This window comes from Semicossyphus pulcher, unplaced genomic scaffold (assembly GCF_022749685.1).
Source record: "Semicossyphus pulcher isolate SPU_LCO1_2020_fin unplaced genomic scaffold, fSemPul1.0.p SCAF_3, whole genome shotgun sequence".
In the NCBI taxonomy this organism is placed as follows: domain Eukaryota; kingdom Metazoa; phylum Chordata; class Actinopteri; order Labriformes; family Labridae; genus Semicossyphus; species Semicossyphus pulcher.
The window spans coordinates 3,398,786-3,406,378 of NW_027211704.1; positions in this window are offsets into that span (position 1 = coordinate 3,398,786).

The window sequence follows — 7,593 nt, forward strand, 5'->3', positions numbered from 1 at the left end:
GATGCACACACAAAGGCCCCAAATACACACATGCACAAACAGGAGCCTGTGGACACGCACTAATGGAGTCTACCCTCAGACATCAATACGCTCTGTGTGCTTTTGCTTACTCCCACAGTATAAGCTAACGGCAAAGATTAGAGAGTCATCCGTGATTAAATGTTGAGTTAAGATGGTAAGCTGATAACAGAATCTTCTGAAACAAATTCGTCAAGTCTGACATGAAAAATGCCGCAATTTTTCCAGAAGATCAGAAGATCAGAGGAGGATCGAGTGACTTCTTTTAAATCACTTCTTAAAACTCACTTTTACAGATGTGATGTTTCCTTTTTAAATGCATTTTAAAAATGCTTTTAATCTCTTGGTCTGCTCTTAAGTCCTCTTCTGATGTTCTATTCTTTCTGTCCTTTATTGCTTTTATTTATTTACTTATCTATTTACTTTTTATTTGTCTTACAAATCTTACAAATGTGATGTTGTCTTCTTATCTTTTGTCTTTTATTGCTTTTGTTCTTTTATTTACCTCTTTATTTGTATTGTTTTATTGCTTTAAAGGTATGATAAGAAGGAGTTTCCTAGAAAAATAAAATATTGACTTTTACAAATATAATATAAATCACTTATGGACCTATATATCATGTGTTGGTGCATCTTCTCTGTTGTTTTGCTTTGCACGGGACGTTTTCAGGAGGGGCGCTGTTGTGGTTCCCTGAGCCAGTCACAGTGTACAGGTGAGAGTGGGAGTGGTTCAAATTAGCAACTGGACCCCATTCAGATCGGCGAACATGGCGTGAGAGCGATGCAGAGTTGGCCTTCTTTCTGCTGGACAGGTAGGTGCCTCAAATCGAGTAGGACAAGCTAACCGGCGGTTAGCATGCTAGCACAAAGGTAACCATGATGCTGTCGGTGTTAGCTCGGCGGGGTGGGCGTGTTCTCACACGAGAGAGTGAGAGTGAGCTTCTGGTAACGAAGAGCCCAGCAGGAGGAGGGGTCAGTTTGAATGTGTTGTTGACAAAATGCAGGAAAAATCCTTCTTATTATACCTCTAAGGGCCTTTTGAGATCTGCCAGTTGTTTCTTATGTTTGCATTTATTCTTAATGACTGTTTACGTTTCCATTTTGTTCTTGCCTCTTTTTGTATTCTCTGTTTGCCCTGACTGTTGACTGCTTATTCTGTAGTCTTCCTGAGTTCCTGCCATAGGTGCTGTATAAATAAAGTTATTATAAAAAGCTAAAAAGAAGAAGCAAGCAAAACGCAAGAGAAGAATCAAAAAGTTTTTTCCTGATTATTGGCTTGAAACTGATCTATACATGATTAGAAAATAACCCTTTTAATGTATAAACTCTTCATGGAGGTTTTATTTTTAAAGAAGTAGTGAAGAATCTTCAGGAAGTCAAACAAACTGGTATCAGTCAAAGATTATGTCTGGTTTAGAGAGGATTCTTATCGGAACAGGAAGACTTTACTGACACATGATTTCACAACATGTTACACATGTCTGAGCAGTGCACTGATAATCTGGAAAGCGATCTGATGTATCAGCAGCACCATAGTGGTTTGCTGTGTTAGTAGAAAAAGGCCTTGTGATCCATATTGCATCATATGTCCATCACTGACGCAGAGTTAATCAGAGCACAAAGCAGCTGGAGTTTGGCACAAGAGTCCTTGTGTTGGTCTGCTTTTCAAAGGGTTCATGCAGAGCAGGCCGTGAGTGTGTTACATAATCACTTTGATCTGCAGTCACAGTCCGTCTCTCAGCTGACTGACACCACAAAACATCCGCTCAACGTTTCGATTAGCCCCATAAACACTGCTTTTATTCTGACGGTGCAAACTGTGCTTTCATTTGCAATACTCTTATATTTGTTTCTGTTCATATTTAATCATACGTGTTTGACACGTAAAATCAAATTAAGACCACATTGGTTGTGTCATGTGCTCACTATTTATTTCTGTAATGAATTTATTACAATGGTGGATAGTATGGAGATAGTATTTCCACTTTAAATAAGTACATCCATTTTATTCTACTATTAAACTAACAGTTCTGAAGATCTCAATTTTAATGCTCTTGAGCGCCTCCCACTGGCAGTAATCAGTAATTTTGACAGCACTCTTCCAAATTCAACCAGACATCTACATCTAACTCCCTTTGTCACGGTTCTAACTCTTGATTTTCCTCACTTTCCTTTGTAGACTGTTTGCTTCATCTGAGCGTCGAGTTTGTTTCTTCTTCTTTGGATTCTCACTTCTTGTTGAAGTTGTATCTGTAGTCATCCATCTTTTCTTTGTTTGTTCAGCCATAGTAGATTACTGTTTACTCACAACACTTGCAGAGAGCGGATTGTTACTTTAACTTGAAAACTTTATTTGAAGCTTCAATTGTGGAAGATAACTAATTAGATTTATTCAAGAAAGGTACTTTAATGTTTTATTCTGTCTTACTTCTACTCCACTACAGGAGGAGTGAAATATAACTTACTGCACTACATGTACAGTATTTGTCTTCTGTAAACACGTCGTATGGCAGATTAAGATATAATGTTGGGACAGATTCAGCGACCAAACAGTACATTAAAGTACGCATTACAATGACTATAACCCATTAAATTTATACTACTTTCCACTCCTACAGACCCATTATCTGTCATACATTTTTTATGCTATAAGACCTTTTTTGGCAGCATGGTGGTGCAGTGGTTAGCGCTGCGGCCTCACAGCCAGAAAGCTCCTGGTTCGAATCCCTGTTTGGACTTGGGGGGCCTTTCTGTGTGGAGTTTGCATGTACTCCCCGTTGGGTACTCCGGCTTCCTCCCACTGTCCAAAGACATGCCCGTTAGGTTCATTGGTGACTCTAAAATTGCCCGCAGGTGTGAATGTGAGCGTGAAAGGTTGTCTGTCTCTGTCAGCCCTGTGATTGATTGGCGATCAGGAATCTCTCTTCTACAACTGATTATTTTAAAGCATTATTTTGCGCCCTGGTTCCCCAGATGACTTCTATGTTTTATCACCACCATCAAAGTAAAGTAAAGTCATGCAGTCATGGGTTTGCATGCACTGTGTTGGTGAGATGTTTGCACCTGTGTTTGTTCTCCACTAGATGGAGCCAAAGTACCACAAGATGATAAGGAATCGGAGGCCTCAGAGGAGGCTCAGGTGAAGCAATCATTATGTTTGTTGACCTTTAAACAGATGGAAGTTGTGTCCGTCTTGCAGGCTGTAACACATTGCACTTCTATAGCTCAGGAGGAAGCTCTCATCTGTCTCTGTGTTAGCATATTTTCTGATTATCACCAATTTATTTGCATTGTTTTAGCATGCAGGAAAGTGATCGCCTCACAGTATGTATATAACAAACAGACCTTGTACTTCCTCGAGACGAAGCACTCTGAACATCCGGCAGCAGTGGAAGAAGATTTAATCTCTCCTGATTAATGAGCCACCGCTGCTCTGTCACAGGCCGCAGAGGGAAACAGGGAAGTGACAGGAGAATTTGTTCCAACGGTTCCCAAGGCTTCTCTTTATATATGTGAGGCGGTGAGGGTGAAGACTCTGGTCCCACCTTCTCTGGTGAGAAGTCATCAAGTCATCTGATACACAGCCCGTCAGAGGAGAAAACAAGACAGAAGAAGAAGAACTGCTTCAGGGTTTGGATTTCATTTTTGCATCGTAGGACTTCTTTTTTTAACAAAGCTTTCATCCCGGTTTATATTTGGTTTTAGAGCTGGTGCACGCTCACAGGTGCTGCAGACATCAAAGGAAAGAGAGGAGAGCCACTTCTTTGTATTTTAAAGTACAAAAGTGACGTTGTGATGTATATGAACAGAGGACATTTACTCAAATAGTGCACATAACTATATATTTGAAGTACCTGTATTTTACTTCAAAGGATAAACTAATGTAATAGACAAAAATGTTACAGATTACAGTAGTTCTTCTCCTTCACACTGTGGAGGCAAATATTTTACTGTTTACTGCTTTATTTATAGCTGACAGCTTGAGTTACTCCCTGCTCTTACCTGATTTAACTGTTGATGTTGATATTGTCCCTCTATATATTGTGACATTTGTAACGTGTCTGATTTCACTGTTCATGTTGTCCTTGTGTATTCTGTCGTGTGCTCCTGCTTCAAAACGAACATCCCCTTGTAGGACTACAAAGATCATATGAATCTGCTTTGTAGTTTCAGAAACATTAAAGTGACATACACATGATTGACAATCAGCTCAATCGGCTCTGTCTTTCAGTTACACCAATCAGCCACAACTTCCTCGAGCCAATCATCTTGTTGCTGTCAAAGTGTAACAGTTCCTTTCTCTGCTGCTGTCAGATGTCAGTTCAGTGTCAGATCATGTGACACCTCCTCCTCCGACCCCCTCACCTCTGCTATGAAAAAATGACCCTGCTGTTACTTCAATAAACATTTTCCTAACGTGTCTCTGGTCTTAATACCTATAGTTTTGAGACTTCTTAAAGTTATAATCTCAAAGATCTCAGTTTCGTTCCCTTTGACGCCACCTATGGTGATAAACGGTAATTGCGGGAGCACACTTCCCAGATATCCAGACAGTGCTGCATGTGTGACGTCCACGGTTGGCTCCGGTTGTAACTCTTGATTTTCCTGGCTGACGGTCGCTTTCCTTTTCAGACTGTTTGCTTCATCTGAGCGTCGAGTTTGTTTCTTCTTCTTTGGATTTTCACTTCTTGTTGAAGTTGTATCTGTAGTCATCCATCTTTTCTTTGTTTGTTCAGCCGACCACTGCTGGGTGATGGAAAACACTTCACTAACTGGGCCCCGCTTGTGACACCCAGTCTGTAATACTGCAAATGCAAAGGCTTTCATCAGTGGGCCATAGGCTCAGTCACCATTGTGTCATCTCATTCGGCGATAGATAGAGACTTAACAGACATTTATTTACATGAAAATCTTTGAAATCATTATTTTAAATACAGAAGAAATAACGGTCCCACTTAGAGAAAAGTGGATGATAAACCACAGTGTGCTTTAAGGCTTGTTAACCCTGTGATTGACAGGTCGCTACCAAGGCAGCCTGTCAATCAAGATAGAGGAGTAGTAATGGGTATCCAACCTCTCAAACCCAGGACGATGACGGCCAAAGTTAAATTGTTTTGACCTTCTGCCAATCAATTAACCATGGTCATAAAAGTGACGGGAACATTATAGATAAAGAGTCACTGTTCCTCATCTTGATTGCAGATTTTATCACTTTTATCACACACGTTTTGTATGATAATGTTTTGCAGGAAATCATCGCTCTTTGGTTGTGTTCTTTGTTTATCGAAGCTGTGAGTGCTCTCACTGTTCACACTAAATTGAGTCCATATATTCTGACTTTGTGTGCTGCACTATTTCTCTGTCTGTGGCTGTACGGCTCCCCTCTGGTATCTGAGTGAGCTGCTGAAGTTGGAAACTCCATTAGGGCGGGCCCCTGATGAAAACCCATTAATGGCTGCGCAGTCTGGATTGAGGTCGGCGGGAAAGACCTCGCAGTGCAACCGCACACAAAGCCATAAAGCCTGATGTAGCCGCCTCTCATGGAGAATCTGCGGCTGAGGAAGAATAACTGTCCCGGCGTCGGCAGACCTGTTGAATTAAAGGGGGCATTAACTGCTGCTTCCTCTGCATTATTGATGGCCGACTCCATTCCTGAGGCCATTATGCCCCCTATTTTTCCTCTTGCAATTTTCTGCTAGACGTCCCACTGTCTTCAAACACACTTGGGCGGTGAAGGCGAGTGCGGGTTCAGGCAGAGGGCTCGCACTCCTCCCTGCAGGGTGCTGTTATTTTAAGCCTAACCACCACAATCAGCGTCGGGGCCGCGGTGCCCCCACAACTCCTGCTCCCGGTGTGAAGTGAAAGTAATCACAGGATGACAAGCGGGGGATGATGAGTGTTATGCAAGGTGCCATCTAGTGTAACAGGACCTAAAGAGTCTGCGGTGAGCTGTGAGATTTTCTTTGCGAGGCGGCAAATCACATGACGGCTGAGAAACACAGCGGATGTGTTGTTTCTCACTCCCCTGCCGTGTGACCCCAACAACACAAAAGCAGAGACTTTTATTAGATCTTGATGTCACTAACTGGGATTACCTCATGACTCACCTCAGCAGCCACCTACAGTACATTTGTTGTCGAGCCCTCTCTCTCTCTCGCAGAAACTAATGCTGCCGGCTTTATCAGCTCTCACACAGCTTGAGACACCTTAGCACACGCCTGACCTCATCCTGTCATATGATTTAATGAGCAGAGCTGTGTCACAAACCACAGTGTCAGGCCTGTGACAGGAGAGGTCTATACAATGCACTTAAGATTAATGAGGTCATCTCCTCTGTCACCGTATGTGTGTGCGTGTGTATGTGTGTGACTGTGAGTGGGAGGAAGAAAGAGACTTGATGACTTTGAGAATGATATAATAAACGACATAAATAGAATCATAATAACAGCCAGCGTTTGGGAAGCGACTGGCTGGAGTTGTAGCTACTTTTGAGCATGTTCACACGGCGGCCATTTTTCTCTGAGGTCATGCTCAGGATGGAAACTCGCATGCTTTTATAACAAGTTTGTTTTCCAGGTTTGAACACATTATTTACATCGTGAATCCGACAAATCATAATCCTTTTCCCACTTCTCTGCTTAGAAACTGAAAAGACAAGATAATGAAAAATCCAGAGGGCCATAGTTTAAGGAACGATTACTTGTTTAACAACAGCTAACATTAGCATTCTACCACTTCATGCTAATCTCTATTTACAGATATTGTCATCAGATGATAGCAGATGGGCTCTGAGATTGCTCCCTTGCTAACATTACTGTTTAGGGTTACTGTGATAATGCTGCACGATACAATAGCAAGGGTATAAATTCCTAGCAAACAGTTTGTTAGCTAATGTACATTTTGGTTAGCTGTATGTTTAAGCTAGCTAACAGTTATGTTAGCTTGGAATTTGATTAAATGCTAACGTTAGCTGATGAGCAAATTGAAATTGTACATCTGACATCAGTCTATAAAATATTATACAAAAAAGTCCCATACAGAGAAATATCTCTTTGAAATCCCTTCTTAAAACATAACATACTTTTATCTGCGAGCCTTTCCGGATTATACTTAAAGATATTATCTCAAATATTTTCATGTAAATAAATGTCTGTTAAGTCTCTATCTATCGCCGAATGAGGTAACACAATGGTGATTGAGCCTATGGCCCACTGATGAAAGCCTTTGCATTTGCAGTATAACAGACTGGGTGTCTGTGGCGAAAAATTCCAAGTGGCGCCCAGTTAGTGACGCGTTCTCCATCAGCCAGCAGTGGTTGGTCTGCCAGAGAGACTCGACGCTCAGATGAAGCAAACAGTCTGAAAAGGAAAGCGAGTCAGGAAAATCAAGAGTTACAGCCGGAGCCAACCTTCGACGTCTGGTTATCTGGGACATATGCGCCTGCAATTGCCTTTGATCGGCAGTAGGTGCCGCTAAAGAGAACAAAACTGAGAACTTCGAGATCATATCTTTAAATTTTAATGTTTTAAAAATAGTTTTTAAAGATTTTAATGTCTTTAGAGTATTTTAAAATTG